Below are 24,590 nucleotides of genomic sequence, written 5' to 3' on the forward strand. Positions count from 1 at the left end.
TTTTGGGTTTTTCTCCGGTACCGGGAACCGAACTCATGACCTTGCGCTTGCCAGGCAGGCGCTTTTGCCGCTGAGCTAAATCCCCAGCCCCTAAAAATGCACTTTTGTAAACACTAAAGTCATAACAGTTTCTTTTTTCAGTAAAAGTATAAGGAGTAAGGAATTAAAATGTACATACACTGAAAGAAAGTAACCAGAATCAGAAAGTGTACAATGAAGAGGGAGGGGCATCTAACAATGGTATGCATACTCCAATTCACACTCACTGGAAAGACTCAATCGGTCATTTTAGAAAGCAGAAAATGTTGATGTTGATGTAAACAAATCGAATTCTGCAAATCTGTGGGAATGTAAAAGGATAAAGCCACTTTTTAAAGCAGTTTGGCACTTTCTTAAAATATTAAATATAATTTTACCATATTATCTATCAACTCCACATGTTACCATGAGAATTGAAAACATATGTCCTCATAGAGATTTGAAAGCAAATATAGATAGTAAAATTGTTCAAATAGCCCATGTAAATATACACACAGATATATGATTCAAGTGTTTATTAACTAATAAATGAATGTACAGCATATACATTGTTAGAAAGAAATATAAATCATAAATGAAAAATATCTATTCATACTACAGCATGTATAAGCCTGAAGAGAATATCCTAATTAAAACGATAGACATAAAAGATCACATACTCCATAATTCACTAGTAGGAAATGTCCAGGAAAGACAAATCTTTACAGGAAATAAATATAATAGTGGTTTCTTGAATGTGAGATAGGAAAGAAGGTTGTCCTTCAGCCTGAAGATCTCACTGGCGTGATGGTAGTGTTCTAGACCTGGGCTATGTGATAGGCTTCACCATGCAACAAATTTACTAAATATTACCAAAAAATCATTGAAGTTTACACTTAATATGAGATAACTTCTATAGTATGAAAAGTATCAATTAAGTAAATTGTTTCAAATGATAACTAAAGGAGAGCTAACAGTGGATTCTCTTTGGTGACATGAGATTCAAGAATTTTTTAAAATATTTTTTTCTAAGTTGATGTGGAGAACTTGCAAAGATATAGCAAAGAAGCTTATATGTAAGCAGCAATGAACAAGGTATATCTTCACCTTTTTTCTAGCTCCATATGCAAAAACAAAAGATCAGCTTCTACTTGAAGATTTGGTGTCCTGCAGGATCAAATAGGACCCAGAGTAAGAATATAAAAAGTACATTAACAGAAGAGGTTAGATCGAGTCTACATCAATCTTACTAGTACAGCCACGTTTCTAAGTGTATACCAGAAGGATTTCAGAGCTCAGATCTTTGGGAGATGAGTCAGAAAAGGTAATAGAGAGTTTTAGAGGAAGGAGAAGCAGGAATAAATGGTGAGTTTGGCTTACTTTAACACTGACACAAATAACATAATGTGTATGGATTGTGAACTGCGAAGATTCTGAGATTTTACCCCACTTTAAAGCTAATAAATAATCTTGCTTCTCAAGGGTACTGGCAGAAAACACTAAATTTCTGTTAAAAAGAAAAGAAAAGAAAAGACTTCATTCTTCTCACCACAGCAAAGTGCCTACAACTCATATTCATTTTGGTGTCTCCTGTCCTCCAAGTTCTACAGGACAGGGATTCTCCCTGTGCGAGTTTAGCAGAAACAGTGCATGCAGTGTATTTGCCTCATAAATAAGAAAACTTCAAACTTACAAACTCCAAACCTATCTTTTATATTTCCTACAGGTAACTCACCTAACAATTGTTCTGGAAAAGACATTCTGGGCACTACACCAGGAATCTGTCTCTGATTGACATGGTAACATATCAACTTCCAAGGCTATTTGGCATAAAATACAACTGAAAAGACAGTCTACAAAAATGCTATCTGACCTTCTACTCACAAGATATGCAGAAACACAAGTTATCCATAACAACCTTCCAAGAACAGGAAAAGTACAATAAATCCTCACGATTTTTTTTTTTAAATCTTATTACAATAGTAATAACTACCAGGAGGTACAGAGTGGAAAGTGATTCTGCTAAAACATAAATTAGTGACTGCTCCTCAGACTTCAAATATTTCAGAGGAAATTAAAGCTCTGAGATTCACTTTACTTTATACAGTTTTATGCATTTCTCTTACTGACGCAAGGTCTCTAAAATAAAATTAGGTTACTATTGAGACATGTTCACTTTTTCAATGGGAACTGAAGCTTCTCTACTCTTTTGAGAATAGCTTTGGCTTTATGACTTTATTGGAAGTAATGGGATCTTAATAGACCAGAGAAGGTACCTGGGGATAGTGTACTTGACTTTATTTGTACAATTGGTCTTGATATTTTGTATTTCTATCATCTCCACTGAAAGAAAATGTCTGTTGAGGACAACCGATATACGCCAAGCCTCAGAGACAGCAGTGACTTTAGCTAAATTTAGCCAAGCTACCTGGACGAGAAAGGCCCATAGTCGACAGATGAGTAAAAATGAATTGCTTTTTCCCTCCCATTAAGTTATAGGGTGATTTTGGTAGTAGTTGAACTATTTGCAAATTTAACATGGAGAAGGAACTTTGAGAAAGTAGAAGTCAATATCTTTGGAATAGAGTATAAAAAGCAGAAACATACTTTGAAATGGAAATGGCCATAAAACCCATGTATTTCTCATGTCATATGCAAGGAGGAGGAATTCCAGGAATGTCTTATTAGCCTAAGTATGTCTTCATGATCCAAGTTCTTTGTATTCCAAAACTCTTAGCATTCACCAATTCATTTCAGATTGGCAAAGAGCTAGGTCACATTTCATATTATATTTACTGTTACTTACCAATATGAGTAATACTATTTTAATTCAATAATCATATTAATAGCTAAATATAGATAATATAAAGTATAAATGTAACAGACTAAAAGATAAATAGGTTTATGGGCGTAATTTAAATTTTTATGCACAGCTTGTTTTTGAGTCAAATACCCTTAACTTACCAACAAACTGGGATATCATACGAATCAGAGTCTGGGTTTTATGTTTATCTGTTTGCTTGTTTACTTGCTTGCTTGCTTGCTTGGGCTCTTTCTCTCTCTCTCTCTCTCTCTCTCTATATATATATATATATATATATTTCTCTCTCTCTCTGTCAATAAGTTAATACACAAGGTTAAGTTAAATAATTTGTTTCAGAAATAACTTATCACATAAAATCTGTAACATTATTAATACAATATGAATCTATTCTCACATATAGGCAGTGATCTACAAAGAAACAATACATAAAGAAATAAACAAATGTATGCAATGTCCTGTTGTGAACTAGAAATTTTATTTTTCCAGAGAAGTAGGTTTTATACTGTGGTTTGTACCATAAAAATACTAATCTTGTTATCTTTTACCTGTTTGAAGACAATATGATCTGAAAACAGGTGGCATTTGTCCTCTATTGTATAAGCAACACTATCTTACACTCCAAGTTATCTAGTTAAGTATTCACTTTTGGAAATGAAGGAAACACATAAATTTCATGTCAGATAAATAATTATTTTCTCACTGAAACTTCATTAAATCTTAAGTTTAACACATTTTAACTTTAATTTCGGGGACAGAGAAAATCCTAAGTGTTGTAACTTGGCCATGATCAGAGTGTATAATGTCAAACCAGGAGTTTTGGTACACACATGCAACCCCAGCATGCAGAAGGGTGAGATAGGAGGATCACCTCATATTCAAGATCAGCCTGGGCTATATAATAGACTCTGTCTCTGAACAAAAGCATAAATAAAAATTTAAAACATCCAGAAATATATAACTTTCAAAATTTTTCTCTGACTCAAAATCCAGCCTTTATACTTATTTTAAGATACATTTTTCTACATAAAATATACAAAACAATTATGCTATGTCTTTACGAAGACATACTATACCAAAAAAGAGATAAATTGAACCAAACAGAATTGAAAATATATTAAAATGAATGAATAACTTTATTACTTTTATCATACTGTCACTGCAGCCTACTAAAATAGTCATTGTAGCATAGCCAATTTAGCTATTATTAATTTTTGTCTCTTATACATCAAAATTCTGTATTATTTAATAAAATATTAAAACAAATTTTAAGAAATTCTTTTTCCCTGTATTAAAATTTTGGTGGTTGAAACCAGGTTAAAGAGCAAGAATGAAGATCATGCTGCTCAGCACTAAATTTCTAGTTGATTTTGAAAGAAAATCATTTTATAGGATATATATATATTATATATCATATATAGCATATATGTATAATAATGTCATAGTTACTAAAATAGGATGTAAGACACAGATGTTGATTAGCTCAGAAATATGCCTATCTCTACTGAAATTACTAATTCAATATTTGCTTAAATAGTGATTTCAGAAATTATGCCAGTAAATTTCAATTTGCTAGCTATAAGAGCCATCACTGTGGTACCTGAGACTAAAATTGTCAAAGTTCTTGAAAAGTTAGAGTGAGATGACTATGATAGGGACGCCCCCATTTTCAGAGTACCATCTGAACTCTAATGTTGTAGTACAATATCTCATTTTTGTCCTGATGAAAGTTAAAAGAAATTAGACCCTGAAGTGAGCATTCCTGTTGCAGATGTGTGGCATTCCGAAGAAGGGGCTCGTGCCTGTTGGATGTAAATATTTGTAAATTTCATGAAGTTTTCATCACAAATCAAGGGGGAAGAGAATGCAAAACCTATTAGAAAGTGAACACTGAAAAAAATTAAAAATGGAAAATTGAATACTGGAAAACATATCAAGTCCTTTAGAAGAAGTAGCATTTAAATCACTCGGTGATTACTTTTAAGTCTTCAAATCAAGGTGACAGAGCAGCTCAGTTCTTAACATTTTATTGTTTTACTTTATTCTTCATCAAAATTCAGTTCGTTTTATAACATTAGCTAATTTTTATATTTACAGCTACACAGAACACTAATAGGTTACAGTAACTTTGATAATTTATGGAACTGTCACCTGTTGCTGTGATTTAGATGAGTGTCCCCACATGTCCATCTACAAAAGCTCAGTCCCTGGCATGGTGTACATCAAGCTTCTGTGGACCTTTAGAAGAGGTCTCCAGGTCGCTGACACTTACACTGGAAGGGGACTGTGGTCATCTTGTCTCTCCCTCTGCCTCTCTGTTTCGAGCTCCTGAAGTAAGTGATTTCTTCCCACCATGTGCTTTCTCCGTAATGAGCCAGGCTCGCCAGGGCCCCTAAGTGACGGGGTCAGCTGATCTCAGACTAGAACCTACAAAAAAGTGAACCAGTGTAAAAGCTTTACCTACCTTTGATAATTGCTGTAGGGATTTTGTTTTAGTAATGGAAAGCTCAGTACCTAGACCTACTCTGTTACTGTTTTCCGACTGCAGTTATTGATTATTCCATTTAAAGGTAATTCAACATAGTATCTGCCCTGTGCTTTAATTGGATACAATACTAAGAAAATCAGTCTCTTATAAAGAACTAAATGTATGGCCTATGTTTGGAGGATTTAATCAGGAATATGGATAATTTTTAAAAACAGGAACATTAACAGGAATTTTTTTTCAGTTTTTATTTTTCCTTAGTACATGTCTCCAATACACAATGGCTACATTCCTTACGAGAGGTCAGTACATGTTTGTGACATAGCCTAATTCCTTTCTAAACTGACTCTCCTCTCTACTCCCTTTAACTCTTCATCCCTTTGCTACATGAGAAAGGTCTGACTCCCTGCTTCTTAGCTGTCATTTATTTCATTCTTTATTTATAGTTTCTCATATAAGAGAAACTATATGATATTTAAGCTTGTCCATCTGCTTTATTTCACTTAGCATGCTCCCAAGGTGCATCCACTTTTCTACAGGTGACTTGTTTATCATCCTTCGTGGCAGAGTAGTACTCTATTGTGTATAAAGACCATATTGTCCTTATCCATTCATATGCTTTTGGGCATATAGGCCACGGATAAGATTTAACCACTAAAGGTTATGCTACCACAAACAAGAGTACGTGTGTAAAAAAGGAAAAATCTTAATTCTATAGTTATTTTTCAATATTCGCCTTGAATTATTACACCTTTCTTTGGTATATGAGTGCAACCGAATGAATACTATATTATCTGAAAGGCAAGAAAATCTCACAAGTTGAGAATCAGGTAATATGTCACTGGTGACTTTGTAGATGAAAAACACAGCAAAATCATAATATTGGATTTCTAGCAATATTTCTATTGTGATCTGACTTGGGCAGCCAACACTGACATAGTTATGTATAATATTACAGAACAATGCCTTTAAAACTATTCTTCTACCTGCATATTTCTCAGTTCATCCATAACATCTAAATCAGCCTTTCTGTCTGGATTTGCCTAGGCTACAAAGACCATCCCTATGTGAATTTGGTGATACACACAATCGACACATCATAAAATTAAAGCTCTTATGGGCTAATATTAAAAAGCTGAGAAGTAACAGGAAAATTTGTTGCATGTAACTTCTACCACTGGTCACCTATCACTTAAAGTAGGTAAATCCATAGAACTTGTAAGGATTCAACACAAATTCTATCCTTTCACTATTGCAGTAGCAAAGAATTTCAGTAAGAGAAGACACAAACTACTCTTTAAAACTTGCACCTCCTGTCCTACTCTTGTTAAAATACTTCTCTTTTTCCTCTACCATATCCTTGCACACCTTCTCCTTTGTCCTTGATTTTTATTGCTCTGCTTCTTAACCTCCATTCCTTTTTGTGGCACTGAAGACAGTGCCCAGCTGTGCTCTATTGCTGAGCAACATCCCGGCCCTATTTTATTTGTTTATTTTTTCTTTGTTTCGTGACTGCATTTTATTAGGTTGCCCAACTAGCAATGGGACTTGTGATTCTCCTGCCTTGGCCTTGCTCGGTGCTGGGTTCCCAGACTAAACTATAAGCCCAGCTTGACTCCATTCTTGCTGAAACAAAATTTCATTCAGTGCTTAATTTTCTTCAGTAGAAAGTTTTAAGAATCATACTTTTATAGGTAAATGAATGCAACTGGAAACCATACTCACAAGTGAAATAAATCAGACCCACATGTGTAAACATTATATTGTCTCACTACTGCGAGAAAATGGAAGAGTAAATAAGATCCAAAATGTACAATTGATGCTGTGAATTGGGAAGAAACTGTTTAAAAGAAAAGAGAAACTGTGATGGGGAAAGGGGAAAGAAAAAGGGAAAAGAAACAAATTATTTATGCACAAGATAGTTAAGACAGTTATATAACTAGTTTCTTTTAGTTCATTGGAAAGAAAGACTTGTGCTAATATTGTTTGGACAAGATATCACTCCTATATTCCATACTCTGAATAACTACTGTGAAGACAGCAATGTGCAATGTATAAACTATTGTAAGTCTCCTACTAACCTGCTTTGAAACTCTGTTTTATTGTTGTTTTCATTTTTTTCTCTTTAAAATAAAAGTAAATAAATAAGTATAAACTTTTAAAACTATCATATTTTAAAATTTCTTAATTATACCAGGTGTGATGATACACACCTATCTGTAATCCCAGGACTCAGGAGGCTGAGGCAGAAAGAATGCCAAGAAGTCCAGTCTAGGATACATAGAGAATTCAAGCCAGCCTGAACCACATAGCAAACCCTCTTTCCAAAAGAAAAATCCTATTTGATGTATTAACATGTGTTTTAGCTATATTTGAGAGGAAAATTAGTATTACAGTATTCTGTATTTAATATTATTTATTTATTTAGGTTTGATATTCTTCCATGCCAGATTCATGAAGGAAGGGTATACAAAAGAAAAGAAAATAATAATGTATAATATATGTTTTTTTCCTAGTTCTACTTTTGATACCTAAGAGAAAGCATATTGTTTCAAATCCAATTACACTTGGAGAGTGAAGCTATTGCGGGACTGAGGAAAAGATCATTATTATCTTGGGGATCCACGCTTACTCCACTTTTGTTTAAACTAACACTGAAATCTAACATTTATCCTGGAACTACTGTGGATCTGGAAAACTCCTTATAAAATATCAGCCACAGAAATTTTTATAACGAGCTCTAAAGGGTACCTCAATGTCTATTTCAAAACTGATTTGATGAATAACAGAAAAGGTCAAACTAAAAATAACTAGAGTGAATCAGTTATAAGTGTAGTAACATATGCCCCATCTAATAATGAATTCTAAATTGGCAGCATGGTTTAAGCAGTATCATGAATGCTAATTCTGACAGCAAAGAGTTGCAAACTACCTGTCGACTTGCACCTAACACAAGGTCAGGCAGTTATGAGCTGCTGGGACCCGGATGCAGCAGAAGGTGAATGACTGACATCAGTGGGCTTGTGGGAGGAAACTGCTGTAGCACAGTGGCACTTTCAGAATGACACGGCGTCCTGAAACAGAAACAACTGTGCTCCCATCTGTTTATATGTCTAACTGCTGAAGTTAAAATCTCCCTATGCAGGCAACACATTTCCTAGGAGATACACTTTTTATCCATAAACACTCAGATGTTACAAGCGCTGAATCTTTCAGATTCTCTTTACATATGTGGTTAGATTACTTCTAAAAGGCTTCATTAAATATTTTTGACACGTTGAGCAACAATGGAAACTTGCATGTGGGGATTGCAGGTTGGATAAGAAGTTGTACCCAACAGTAGATTCAACATTTTTAAAAATGATGATGTCCACAAAAATGCGTTTCAGAAACTTTGTGCCTGTGATAGCGATCAAATGGAAATATAATTTATGCTCTTTAAAATTCAGAAAATCAAAGCAAGCCCTCAGCGCTAAACTTCTGATAAAAGCTAATGCTCTTAATATGAACATACTTTTAAATTATCTGGAAATGTATACTCTATCAAGTCTGTACTTTTATCTTGTCCCCAAGCACTTGAAGTCCACGACAAAAAAATCACTTTTCTGTTTGTTTCTTTTTAAAAGAACTCTCTATAGCCCTAAAGTGTTTTCTTTTTCTTCTCTATTTATGTACTGGCTTAATTGTCTCTTGGAAGAAAAACATGGCAATGACAATAAAAAAGTTCTATTCCAGAAAACAATACTAACACAAAAAGTTAGAAATAGAACATAAGCACTTGTACATACAAACACATGTGTACACATAACTGCTATTGAGTTCTTGGGTACAAATTTAAGATTATTAGCTTCTTGTTCATTTTAGAAGTCTTAACAGTGATATCACATAAAATTAAATAAAGATTTAGGAAAATACTTTTTTCTTAGCCTAGAACTAACTTTATTTGAAACTAGGAATCAAAGTCACTAAACTAGATTTAGTTCAAATTTGGAAAACTGAGGGAAGATCACAAACTTATCAATCCTTTTATCCATTTATAAGTTTTCCTTCTATGGCATCATCTATCCTCAGGAGACGTTACAAAATCTGTATATCCATGGCAAGCATGTTTCCAATTTCCCAAAAGAAAGTAGTTTTGCGGTAGTTGTTAATTATCATTGTTTTGTTGGACAAAGTTAGTACCTTGCACCCAAAGCAAAGATAATTAAAAATATTTTTGTGTCCCTAACATTTCCATGACACCAGAAATAAAACTCTAAACAAAGGCAAAGGATCAACTCTCATGGGAATGATAATTTAGATATAATTCAAGTAACATGAATAAAAATTCAGATAAAAGCTTAAAACTATAAGATAAATAGATGTTCATAAAATGATACCATGGCTTGTTATACAATTAGGACCTGAGCTACATCCTACAAAATATGTGGTAGAGGGCAGCAGAAGGCTAATTCTAATAGTGAATGTAACTCACGGAAATGACCTATTTTAGAGGACCATGAAAGGTGCCAACAATAAATCAAACTTTAACCAATATCTAAAGTAAAGTTAGGCAGTAAGTGGCCATGGTAATATACACCCACGACGGAAGGAACTAGAGTAGCCTACAGCTCCGTGCCGGTGAAGAAAGGGCAAGTTCCAGGGCCTGAGCAAGAGAGCAAGGAGGTATCAAGATACTGGAGAATCTCGATGGGATTAACTGTGTAGCACATTCCAATTAAAGTACTGTATCTTGTTCCTTCTCTAAAATCCAGAGAAAAGCTAAGGAATAATGTGTAAATGCTAAACCATGCCAATCAAATATAGAAACAGACACTGATGAATATTAAAGACCTGTTAAGATAGAGCTGAAATAAACATTAAGAAGGAGGCTCAAACTGAGATGAGACTGAGATGAAGCTCTGGGTTGGAATCCGTAAGTCATGCTTTTGTAGTATTTGAGGGAAAGGAAATAATTACTGATGAAGAAATTAGTGGAGGGGGCTGGGGATTTAGCTCAGCGGCAAAAGCGCCTGCCTGGCAAGCGCAAGGTCGTGAGTTCGGTTCCCGGTACCGGAGAAAAACCGAAAATAAAAAAAATTTAAAAAATTAAAAAAAAGAAATTAGTGGAGTGTTTTGGAGAAGCTCTAAAACCATAAGTTGTATTAGAGCTGATTGACTGTTGAGTGGGAAGAAAAGGAAAGAAAACATGTGCAAAAGAAACAAGAGAAATGTGGGGCATTCAGGATGAATGTAAGAACAAATGCTCTGAATGGTGGCTATTGCTGGAATGTTAAACTATATACAGTATTTTCCCATGAAAAATGTACCATGAAGAATGTGCTTGTTCTTCTATATGTAAAGTACTTGTTTTCATTTTCCTGAGGACACATTGAAAAAGTGAAATTATAATAATAATTGGTTTTCTTGAATTTTAATAACACTTGTGAGATGTATTTAATAAATCATAATAAATTTAAGTAATAAAAACATAGGATTTAGCTTAATCATGCTATTTAGAATTTCTTACATTTTGATGCCCTTAGTAAAACCTGGCATTATTTTTTGAATTTCAATCATCTGAAAGGATCCATAATTTTCCTTTTTATTAGTTTCCATATGCCTTGAATATAATGGGGTTTTCATAGTCTTAAATTAGCATTTAATATCATTGTGTCTTAATTTCATTTTGTATTAGTTCATTATCAGACTAAACTTATGCGTATTACAATTTATGTGTTATCTTAAAAATGACAAGACTTGTTGGTTGGCAGTGTTCTATCAATGACATCTATAGAAAAAAGTTTTTAATCTATAATATTCTCTATCATTTACTATTCTAATCAGAACCTGATGATAGATGGTAGCTTTTGTCTTTATTACTTAACTGTATTGTGTGTTCTGACTTTTCTTTGCATTAATATATAATATGGATTTATATCTGAGTCATCACATGACTTAATTTCTTTGATATTTCCATTGACTAAATAATTTATCATATTCTGTTGTTCTGAATTAGCATCCTTTGAAGAGAGTTCGGTTTTGGAAAAAATCACCCCATCTCTTAAAGTCTATTCTATTTTGTGGCAATAGGAGTATATACGGACAGGACAATAATACTCTTTTTTACCACTTCTGTGAAATAGAACTGCAATGTGAGCCACACATATAACTAGTTATTCTAGAAAGCAGAGTAGAGAAAGTAAATGAAACTGTAGGACTCAATTATAATAATCATTTGATTTTTAATTAACCTAAAATGTACAAAATATTGTCATTTCCACATAATGTATATATATAAATTCTTAATGAGACATTAAATTGTTAGCCTTTCTACTGTATTGTATGTATTTTAACCCTTCAACACATCCTAATTTGAATATATTTTTATTGCAAATACTTATTCTATATTGTATTTCATAAAATTTATGATTGAAAAAGTAGAATCATACACAGGTTATTCTATAAATATTTAATAGTTTTCAAGCAACTTAGCCAAGCAGATTAATTTTAAACTTTAAAATTATGTTGATTAAATCTAATATAAAAAATCAGCTCTCAGATACGTCAGTATCCCACATCTGATGGCTACTGAGTTGGACAGCACAGATGAAAGCCACCAGATAAATATTATAATTTTGGGGTTTATATATTATATTAATACGTTGAATGGAATTTTAGTTAAATAATATCATTGCTATGCAGTAAAAAAATCTTTTCTTTTTTGTAACATATGTAAACACTTGAAGAAATTTATTGTTGCTTATCAAAATGTGATATAATGTCTTTGAGTATAAATACTTCCCATTTTGTCTAAGACAGGTTTTCCCCCCAAGAAAGTTCATTTTTTCCTTGAACTAATAAGAGAGAAAGGGAATGGCAAATTTTCCAGAGAATTAATTAATTAAATGAAACCTGTCAGTGACATGATGGGTAACCAATGGATCTGGGTTTGTATTTCTTAAATGCCTAGGAAGACTGAGTTTCAAAACTATTAAAACTACTTAACAGAAATTCTTAAGAAATTCTTAAGAAATACTGATATAGTTAAGTGGCTGTGATATACAAGGTAAGAAGTGGAAAAGCTGGCTGGCAAAAAAGGTAAGACCTCTCAGTTTCAAAACCCCAGGGCAGAGCCAGATGAGTCTCAGGAATCTGTACATAGAACATCTCATGGGCTCCTGTGAGATGTGGACTTAAAGGAGACCAAACACCACAAGACGCTCAATATGGTGACTCTTCATGGTAGCCCACCTTGCATCTCAGGGTAAACTTTCATTTTTTCTTTCTTCCTTTCTTTTGTTCTTCCCATACCCATTCACCCCTTACCTTTGGAGTGTTTTAAAATTGTTTTAAGTTTATTGATACATTTTAGATATACATAATGATCATAGGGAATTTGTACCTGTACATGATACATTTTGATTCCTCTTTTTTTCCCATTCCCTCTCCTCCCTTTAACACTTCTTTCCCTCCCTATTTACAAAGATTTGTTTCAATTTTATCCTTTCTTTATTGTGTTTTTTTCCTTTCCCCCTCCTTCTCTTCCCCCTTCCCCTTCCCTAGCTCCTCTTTCCTCTTGAACAAATTCTTTCCATTTGAAGATATCTATTGTACATTTTTCTCCTTATTTACACCTCTCATCTTTGAAATAAACATTCGGCACCATTTTTGGCTTGTCTCATCCAGTTATTCCAAGGACCTGAAGTACTTTCGGTTGGTGACCCATTTTTAATGGAACTGCCCAACGGCAGTTCATGTTATAATACTTACGATCTCATATCCTCAGTTGTCTTCTTATTTTAGTGTTTAATAGTGACTGTGTAGTCCTTTATTTAGCTTTTATGTTTTAAAAATAATTAGAAAACTTAGAATTTGGAATGATAATTGAAAATAATTCCTTCTAAAAATGTAGTTTCTTAATGTCATTTTTGTGCTTCTCCACTGAGTAATACAAAAGAAGAGAGACATAATTTCTAACATACAGATACATAGAAGAATACGATGCATGCTGCAATGTGGTAGCCAGCAGTTTCAGGTGGCTAACACTAAAAATACTATCTTTTGGAGTTGAGATGCTCTAGAATGATAAAATACTGAATTCAAGTGAATTAGTATGGAAAATACATTTATAAAATTTTATTAATATTTTCTAATGATTGTACTTCACCTTGATAATGTGTTAGAAAAATAGGTTTTAATAATGAAATATATTACTGGATTTGATTTCACCTAATTTTTTTTATCTCTACAAAAATCTCACTGCCAGAGAATTTCAAATTATTCCTGGCCCACACTGTACTTCTTTTAGATAATACTTCTCAGAGCTTTAAAATAAACTTTAAAATTCACTGAGCAACAACCTATTTTTAGAATATTAGACTGTACTTATTAATGCATACATAAAGCATGGTTTCACTTGGTGCACAATAAAGATTAAACATGTTCTGAATGCAAGAAATTCTATATTTGTATCTGTCACAGACAGGCTTCAAAGTAGAGATACATGCAAGATGTAATATACCTATCATGAAATAAATGTGGTTAATGAGAAGTAAACACTTACCCTTTAGGATAATTAGTGCAATTTCCCTTTGTATGCTCCTGGATACTGGGACACAGTTTGTGTTTTCAGTTGATAACACAGAAAATGATGACATGTGTATGATCCATATCTGTGGCATAAGCGTCAAATATCAGCAATGTTAAAGAAAGAAAACACATGTCCTTAGAGTCTGATCTACATAGCAATTTAAAAGTTTCTAATTGCTCCCATCATCCTAAATCTTGTAGCATATTTCCTAATTTTTAGTATAATTAGCCATCTAACAAGGAAACAGAGTTTTAGCTGTGATAGCATTTTTTGAAAGCAAAACCAAAAGAATGTCTAGATTAATTCAAGGTACTATTATGATTGTGACTATTATCCCATTAGAATGTTAAAACTATGGGATCTTAACCCTCACAAAATAATGAATTCCTCATTTAAATGATGAAAAGGCAAAGATGTTATATTTTTACAGAACTATAATTGATCATGTGTTAAGCATTACCCTGTGATGACAAAGTATTACCCTTAACTTCAAGGAGATTACAGTTTATTGAAGAGGCAGAATATAAAATTCAGTGTCCTATAATAATCACTATTATATAAGGAAGACCACAGTGCTTCAGAGACCTGGAATAAAGAGTTATCAAAGAATTTGGCTTAAAGCAGGGAAAGAGGGAGAGGCCTGGTAGGCTTCCTCCAGGAAAGCACATATTAAAAGGCATATGAGTATTTGGATCAAGACAAGATATCTCAAACTTGGGGACTTAGATTCTTGAAGAAATTATGTTTGAGCCCTCTTGACCCTGAAGAAGCTATAGGATCATAGAGGTGGCATTAGAGCTTTGGAGCACTTGTTATCCCAAGTGTTTTCTTAGTGGTCACTCTAGGGCTTACATGATGTATCTTACATAGATATTCACAAGGCAAAGTGCAGTGATTTTTACAATGCTCCTTTGGTCTTTGCCTGTTTTCTTCCTTTATTCTTGTCACTCACAGTAACTGAAATAGTATTTGTCCTATACATTAGTACTGAAAATAAAAATCAAAATATGCTTCCTTGTACATCTGCTTATGGCTAATCTAAATTAAGTATGGTGACATGTTTAACTCAAATGCTCTCATCAAAATATAGCATATATTTGTATACATGTGTATAATCTGTAATGACCATAACTGATAGAGAAAACATCAGACTTAGACACTCTGCTAGATTATTCACATTCTATTTCATTTAATTATAGATACTAACATAATCTTCATTGTAAAGAGGAGGATACACAGGGATAAAGTTACTGTCTCAAGCTAATGTAATTAATGATAGAATTGGAACTCTAAACTATAAATTGCTTCCAAAATGTCTTCTCTGTTAGTATATTTCTTAGATTACTATAATACATAGTAAGATAATATATAAGTACATGTGTGTGTGTACATTTGCAAAATACTTGAGAAAAACAAACATCTAGTTCCTTAATTTCTCAGTACTTTACTTTGTTGGATTCTTGAGATATGTGTTAACCAAATCTAAAAAACCTCAGAAAGATTCGAACTAGAAAAGAAGAAATATCTATTTTACAACTGATGATAATATTTAACATGATAACAAAAGTATTCTAATAAAAACAAACTAAACAAACCCACTCTCATCTTGGAAAACTAGACTGGACATGTTATGTACAGCACTTGTAAGAGCAGAATTAAATAAATAACTGAATATATGAATACCACGAGTAATAGAATTTTACCTGTAGCTATAAAATGTTGCAATAAATTTTAAATCTTACAGCTAAAATTTCATGACCTGAATTGTTTTAAAATCTGCCATGATAAGCACTTATTATGTTCAATTTTCTAGTGGTCAAAACCTATATCTTAAGAATAATTGTCTAATTTCTAGTATAGGATGTAACAAAAACTTTACCATGGTCTCATCTGAGGCAAAAGATCAAAGGAAAGAACAAAGAAGGAGCCCCACCCTCTATCAGTAGTTTGTACAGGAAAGGAGAAATCATCAAATGCCTTAAAATGAATCAAATAGAGTGTTGGTCCATAGTCTCAAGGCAGAAATCAAAGTATTGACGTCTCTGTCATAGAGATATGCAAATGACTTTGCATTACCTGTGCCAGTTAGTCCTGTTAATCCTTTACTAGCCAATAATAAGAGTTTATTGAGGTAAGAGTCACTTGGAAACAAATAAAATTAATGCTGATGAGAGCCTACTTGCAGTTTAAGAAAAATATGTTATTAAATTTTTTGGCATAGCTTTAACTCATTTCTAATAACTGGTTATTTCCATTTTAACTCTTTAGACATTCTAGTGAATACCCTCTTTCAAGTACAGTGGAAACTCTGACTACTAATTTCCAGTGGTTACTGCAGAAAAGGCCTCATTAATGTCTCCTGATCTATTAGATACTTTAGTTTTCGACTTCTTCCTCTCATGAAGTCAAAATTTATTTGACTTATTTTATTTGCATCTTACCATATCTAAGGGCTTTAATGTGAAGCCTTAAACTCTCCCACTATACAGGAAAGTCGTACAGTCTATCAAGAAATATTCCTGGAATGCCATCACATCCTCCCTGTGTGTAGAAGATTTGGCAGTTTGTATGGAATTAACCACCTGTGTTTGCCAGTGTAGTCATAGAAGCAGAAAACAAATCCTAATCTAAACTCACTGCACCAGAAATGCGGTCCAGAGAGTACATAAGCCTGAGTTATAATCTAGTGAAGAACATTAAATTTGCAGATGAAGAAACCAATGGTAATTTTGTCTGTCATGAATTAATGCTGGAAAACGTATTACACCTTGGCATTTCCAGCGCACAGTTTCTTCCATTCACCATGCATTGTCAGTATCGACGTTTCTGTCTGTGGTACTGGACATTTCATGCTCACACTGTACACTGAAGTAGCTGGATCTCAAATCTCTTGCTATTTTCACTTCCATATAATGCCTGTATCCTGGATCATATGATGTGATCAACACTTAATGTAGTCTTGAACACTGTTTCCTGGACTCAGTTGTAGGAACATCAGGGTACTAAATGTAAGCTGGTCATAAATTTAAGAGCAGCTAGGAGTTGAACACATTCTTAGCCTTGGGATTCTGAAGAAAGGTCTCTAAAAATCAGATACCCATGCCCCCACCTCCAGTTCTAACTTCCTTGTGTAGTCTTAGAAGCTTTCTCCTGACTTGCATTAGTAGAATTAGCTTTATTAACCCAGGAGAACATATGGGATACAAGGGATCCAGTTAGGTAATCAGAGAAGCTTTGTGTCCTATACTTACATCATTTGCATGCTGGGCCTATTTTTCCTTAGCAAATAAGAGTAATCCACCTTCCCTTTTCATGACCTAGTGTTCTGAGAATAGTTTGGTTGAGCTCATATCTGTCTTCTCTTATCTAATAATTACCTGCTTATCTAAGACTTACTGGTACCTATTACATTTCTGATCGGAAATTCAGTGCATAAAAATCTATCTATCTATCTATGTAGTATCTATCTAGCTATCGATCTGACTACGCTTGTATAAAGAGTTAAAGTCACACCCAGTAATATGATTTAAATGGCTATTGTAATAGTCACAGCCAAAACCATACATTAATTTCTAACTTATTGACAGAAGAAATTTTGTATGCTATAGTATCACATTCTTTATAAAGGCCAAAGAAATTTAAAAAAAAAAGATTGATGGCTACCTAGTGGGATTGGGTTCATAGTAATCTCAAGTTTTCAGTGGGTTAAAAACATAAGATTTTATCTTATATAACATTTTAGAGCTCAGCAATCTAGGGTCATAACTTATGATACATAGCTCCTTCTAACGTCTACTCCCACCCTCCTTATCATGCACATTTTCTTCAGGGTCTACAACATCTGCCAGGGCACCAACCACAATAGCTACAAACAACTTATTCAAAAGCTATATAGTAATTCAGTTTTACCATGAATTTATTTTGTAGTAAAAAATCTGAGGAATGTTGAGAATTTAAATTCTCATATACTTGACTAATATATGGGGTTTTGAATGGAATAATAGTAGCAGAATCTTCTCTTTTTTCTAAACTTTATTTAATGTTAGCCATGGATAGGAAACACAACAAGATAAGAATATGGAGATTTCAGCAACATGGAACAAAATCCTTTCTTTGGGGAAAAATAAGTCTATAGTAATACCATAGATCTGCAAGCATAAAAGTGGCCCTTCTATCACTTTGTTGTGGAGATTTACCCTTGAATTATATAGATAAAGACAGTTAAACCTGAGAACCCAGTTATGAAAAGTTAAAATTAGTTTTTACAATATAGTAGTTTTATTTTTAAAAGAGTCTCCTTTTCCTAATCATGCTTTCTTTTTTTTTTTTTTTTTGGTACAGGAAATCAAACTTGGTACAGGAAATCTAGGCAAGCATTTGTGCTGCTAAGCTATATTCCCAGTCACATTTATTTTCAAAATTGGTATCCAAAATTCTTAGAGGTTATCACCTTTGAACATGAAATATTCTGCTTCATTATAGCTATGTTGTCTCCCTTGTTTCTGAAAAGTGCTCACAATAGAGAACCCTATTACTATTGACACAAATCAGCCCCAAAGAGTACAAAGTCTTGGATGGAGACATGGATAGGAAGACATATAGAAACGAGTAATAGCTCAATTTCATCTTAACAAGGGAAAGGAGGCTCAGTTCTGACTTTTATTAGAGAATAAGTTTCTATAATCTAATATAGGATCTTATGCTACTTATTCACTGAAGTGGTCACTATTGGCAGGGTTTTCCAATATTTATTTCCAATGGAATATGTAGCACTTTCAAAAAACAAGTGTCTGAATAAAAAAAGATGTGATAGACATGAAGAGGCCAAGGTGATCCATTTTTATGTGAAAATATTGACATATGATATAAATCACAGAAAAATGTTTGATAAATAGTAAAAATCTTTAGGTAGCTGCTAAGTCAGAATCATAGATAAGTAACAATCATAGATATAACAATAGTTGATAATTTTATATGGTTAATTTGATGTTGTGTATGGAGTAGAGAGAGTAGAAAATGGGTAGGCACATTTGTTACTTTTTAAATAAAATATTTATCTAATGTTTTTTATCCCACTATTTTGTTACATTGGTGTATATTATGACCTTAAACATCAATTTTATTTTCATCTGTCAACAAATATATTTCTGTAATTCTTCCTCATTTGTTAGTCAAACATTTTATATTGTGTACTATGACACATCATGTCATTTATATGAGAATCCAAAATTCAAAAATTCATAAGTGTATTGTGCAAGGAGTTGTATAAATTTACAGTTTTTCTCCATGTCAGAAATCCAAAACCATATGCAAATAGCACAAAGTTTTAAAAAAGAAAACCTAAGTGAAATTATTGAATTTCTAGCTTATAAGGCAAGTACATTTGACTAGTACTTACCTAATGAATATTTTGTCATTATTTTAAAATTAAAGATGTTTTCTACAAAAATTACCATAAACATGTCTCTCTAGAGTCTGTTGTCTTTTATGCTCACTCTCTGAGCTCCTGATCCCAGAGGACAGAAACAGTGCTTTGGGAGTATTATTCATTCAACTGGGGTTCCTATAATGAGCCATGGATTGTACTGTCCTCAATATGCAAGGTAGTGAGACATCATTTAGTTGAATTAAAACATAAACTAAATTTATAATTATAAAATTGCTTTGGGAGCCATAATAAAGTAATAATTACAGTGCTGTGTGAGCAAGAGCAACAATAACAACAGAAAAGAAAATGCATGAGAGCATCTAGAAAAACTAATCAGAGAACTGAAATGCGGTTTGTAAATTAAGTTGGATTTGATTAGATAGGAAAGGGAGCAAGGGCACATACAATGCAGGGCACCGCGAGGGCTGCAGGTAAAGACAGGAGCACAGGACGCTTAAAACTTAGCCTAGGAGCTTGTTCCAAAGAGTTTCTGTGTTTTAAAGGATGCCTGTTCTTGGCAATGTAGATTTCAGCATGAACAGAATGATAAGAGCGTATGAGGTATATGAAGACAAGTTCTTTAAACATTGGACATCAGGTAATACAGGGTATTGATGCTGGAGAAACCTAAAGCACTTTGGTGAAAACTGTGGTTTCCCTCGTTTAGAATCCTAAACAGTGCTGCAAAAAGACATGGAGAGGTGCACTTTGGCCCCCCGTGTAGAAGGGCGATAGCTTAACATGTGCTGAGGCCAGAGGCTAGGTTTCTCCAGACTGAGGGCCAAAGAAGATGGAACACTGTAAAGAAATACTGTGAATTCAGCAATGCTTGCCACATACATGTGAGGAAAGGGCCTGGATCCATAGAAAAAGAATGACACTGGAAAGATGAGACATCACAGCCTCTGATACTCACGCAGGACCAGGAACAGGGCTGCTCACCCGCAGGGGGAAAGCCTCACCATTCTCAGGTGATGGGTACTCAAGATTCTACAGTTTATGAAGTAGGGGAAAAGAATCCTAAATCAAAATTCATTCTTCTGGCTTTCGAAGTTCAAAAGTAAGACTCAACAGAAACAAACTGTAAGTAGTTTGATAGTATCCTGAAACGTGGTCAAAATACATGTGAATAAACACACAAATGTCCGGTGTACAATAGGTTAAAATCAGCATCACTAACATTCATTAAAAATTTAAAGGTCATCCAACAAATAAGGGTAACAGGAAAAAAATTCAAACGATATTCATTGACCTCTAATTGACCTAGATTATTGGCAAGGATATTTACTCATTTAGAGTATTTCACATGCTTGAGAACCCAGAAAAAAACAAAACAATTATGTTGAAAGATGAAAGTTATGAAGCATCTCAAATTCAGGGTTAGAACTTATGATATTTGAGAAGAGAAATGTACTGGGAGAAACAGTTGAATAATGTGGGAGAAAGAAAGTGTGGTGACTGAGAAGATGAGGATAGAGCCTATGCAAGATAAAACACTCTGAGATAAAATGGTTGAGAGAAAAACAGATCTGTGAGCTGGAGGACAACTTTAGTCAGGACACGTGAAAGGGACTGAAGAAAAGAGAAAATATATCTAAAGAAATGATGACTGGAACATGTCCAAATTTAGTGAACACTATAAAATCCTTAATAACCTATTTGCACAAAGATAAGGAACATGAGGTAAACTATGTGAAGTTATGTCATAATCTTATGGCTTTAAATCAGCAATAGCAAAAAATCTTAAAAGAAGCCAGAAAAGTGATACTTTAATGAAAAGAAACAAAGATGAAAATGAGAATTTTTTTTTTTCTTTTTGATCTAAACCATTGTGAGGTAGAAGACAGAGAAACAATATCTGTTAAGGACTGAAAGTAAAAACAAACAAATTAAAAATTCAAAACAATGCTGCCATCCTAAATTCTCTTTTATGTAATGAACAGGGGAAGTAGTCTCTTCTGGACATAAAAAGCTCAAAGATTTTGTCACCCACAAACTTGCACAACAAAAACAAAAGAAGATCCTTCAAGCTGAGCAAAAATTATAGCAGAAATCATTTTGGATCTATGCAATGAAATAAAATGACTAGAAATTGTAATGGTGTTCCCAAATAATTTTATTCTTAGCCAGATGTGGTGACCCATGCCTATAATTCCAGCACTTTGGGAGGCTAAGCAAAGGGGGTTGCAAGTTCAAAGCCAGCCCGGGGAACTAGGTGAAAACCTTTCTCAAAATAAGAATGGGCATGTAGCTAGGTGGAAGAACATCCTCAGTACAGGAACAAAAGGAAGAATGGAATGAAGAAAGGAAGTCTGGAAAGAAAGTTGGAAGGAAAATCAAAGTACACTGCTGTACACTGCTTGTCTCATACATAAAGTCTATCTTGACTATAGACTATGATATAAAAATATATATTCTAAAGGAACCAATAAGATAACACAATAAGCTCATAACTCACAGTCCCACAAAAGCATCCCAGTGGATAAAAATGATCTAACAGGAAGCAGAAAAAAGAGCAAACAAAAAATATAAATGAACCAATACAAAAATAAAATAAAGAACATGACTCCATTATATGTTACTGCAAGGAAAGAACCTATATTAAATATAAAAACACAAAGAGGTTTCTTTTAATAACAAAAATTCACAGATGACTCAAACATGCGTCGAGGGGTGAATGTTGGAACAAAATAAAATGTATTCATACAATATTCAGAGATAGAGAAACAAATTTTTGATATATGCAAAACGTGATGAATCTCATATTCATTGGTTGGCAACAGAGTTTAAAACTGAGTGTCTGCTGTAGAATATCACATTCATAAAATTTTTGTAGGGCCTGAGAATTTAACTCAGTGGCACAGTGCCTGCCTGGCAAGCGCGAAGTCGTGACTTTGATTCCCAGTACCAGAAAACAAAACAAAAATAAATAAACAAATAAATAAAATTTTTGTTAAAGCCAATCAATATATCATCTCTGAAAATGGATCTCTGCTTGTCTGCAGATGAAAAGGTGAAGGGGAAAAGATAAAGAGGGACGAGAAGAGAAGACAGTGATGGGTATGTTTATTATCTTGATGCAGATGGATAGAAATTTTAAAAATGAAATAGTATTCTTTAAATATGTGCAGTCTAGCATATTTAATGTATTCTGCAGTGCAACTGTTTCTGAAAAGCTACATGCAAAGAAGGTGGTGTATGAAGATAAAAATCTAAATCTACAAACTGCAGAAAAATCATGAAAGTACCTCAAATGCTATTAAAGCGCTAACTTTATTACTTCAGTCATTGCACCCTAAACTTGGAATAAAAATGGACATAACTGTAGAGGCATCCCATTCTTTTATAAATTAGATCAACTGTACCTTTACACCTTGTTTTTGATAGGAAATTCCACAGATGAAAAGACAGTTTTGAGATTCTCACTGTGATAATGGGAGGAGCATATTTTATGAATCTGAGAGAGGTGATGTTCCATTTCTCCATTCCTTTTGTTCCTCCTCTTCTAACTCTATCATCCTTCAATAAGCAGCCATGAAAACATATTCCCTATGGCTGTATAATGCTGTATTATCTTTTACTGGGAAACTGTTATTTTAAATTATGTATTCGATTGTTATTATTCCTGATGGTTTTTCTTACTTATTTTGATGGTCAGCAAAGTGTCAACAGATGTTATAATAAATCAAAGTTAAATTATTCATCATCCTAGAAAAGCATGATTACATTATTATGAATTGATCACGGGATCAATGACAATATATTCTCTTTAAGTGGTGAATTTCATATCTTACAAAACAGTAAAAAAGAAAGTATGAAATTGATTTATTCCTTTTCAAATTTGTCAGATGTTTACTCTGTTTTAAATAATTTCAATTTCACAAACTAAGAATAGAAAGCAAATAATTTATACTGTAACAATATTGAAATCTCATTATTGTAACAAATTAAACCCTCAAAAAATCTTTCAAGTTACCCTTAATTAGCCTTAACTTCAGGGATAACTAGTGGGAAATTTGAAGCATCACATATAATTTCAAAAGATCAGAAAGCTAGAAAAATAAAACTAGTTTATGTCATGTAGACATAAATTAATTTTATTCTAGATTGATGACTGTAAAACCTGCTTTCCTGGTTTATTATTAAATAGATCATTACAATGAGTTTCGTGCAATAAGGGTTGAACTTTCAAATTAGTTTTAAGAAAGGCTGAATTGTACATTGGGTGTTTGTATATTAAAAGCTTAGCTGAATCCTGAAGGAAAACAACTTTGCTCATACTTGTTTAACTCAGCATTCCACAAAATTATTTGTTAGCAGAACCCTTTATAAGACATCATTTAAAATATCACCGATTATTAGTTTTCTGGAGCATGCAGTTTGGAGAACATGGATATTGCCGCATTTCAGAATATGCAGTTTTCAAGTCACCTATGTACATAAAACAGTTGAATATTTAATACTGCAATTGATAATGAAATTGGCATGAATTATTTGCAAAGTTCAGTTGTAAGAAGTACTTTCTGAACTTTTCATAAACATGACTCCCTCATCACTTCTAAACTATATGAAAAGATATCTCAGATGACCTGTGAGGTGACATTTCAAGTAAAAAGAAATGATTAATCGAGGAGCTGTGATGTTAACTATCATTCCAGATCCTCAAGAAACTGAGGCAGGAGTATCATAAGGTTCAGAGCAGCTTGGACACCTTAGAGAGACCTCATCTCAAAATAAAACGGGATGGAGATGTGGTTCAACAAGAGTGTGCTTATAGAGCATGTGTAAAGCTGTAGGTTCAATCCCAGAATAGGAAGAAAAAAGTGATTGAGAATTTGCCTTTAAGAAGTCAAAGAAGATGGAAAAGTGAAGTTTCTCAAGGATTTCTGACATTTCAGTGATAGAGAGATGATTTGAATTGAGATTACTGTGGGAAGTCTGAAACGAAAACCTGGGTCTTCCAAGAAGATGTCAAAGGTCTCCTTTCCAAATGGAAGATTCAAGCATGGCTTTTAACAGAAAAGGGTGCAGGATGGAAGCAAAAATTTAAAGTATAGACATCAGGAAGGAAAGATAGCAAGGAAGGGAGACAAACAGGGAGGGAGAAAACAAAGAAAAACAAGAATAAATTGAATGTTAACAGAAATAAGGCTCATACGTGGTGACTGTACCCCAGTCCCTCATTTAGAGAGCTTTTAGCAATACAAAGTATTACCTTAATATTGATCATAGCTTTAATTTGTTCCTGTACTTGTGATAATTTTAT

This window comes from Chinchilla lanigera, unplaced genomic scaffold (assembly GCF_000276665.1).
Source record: "Chinchilla lanigera isolate Chin_1 unplaced genomic scaffold, ChiLan1.0 scaffold00003, whole genome shotgun sequence".
Classification (NCBI taxonomy): domain Eukaryota; kingdom Metazoa; phylum Chordata; class Mammalia; order Rodentia; family Chinchillidae; genus Chinchilla; species Chinchilla lanigera.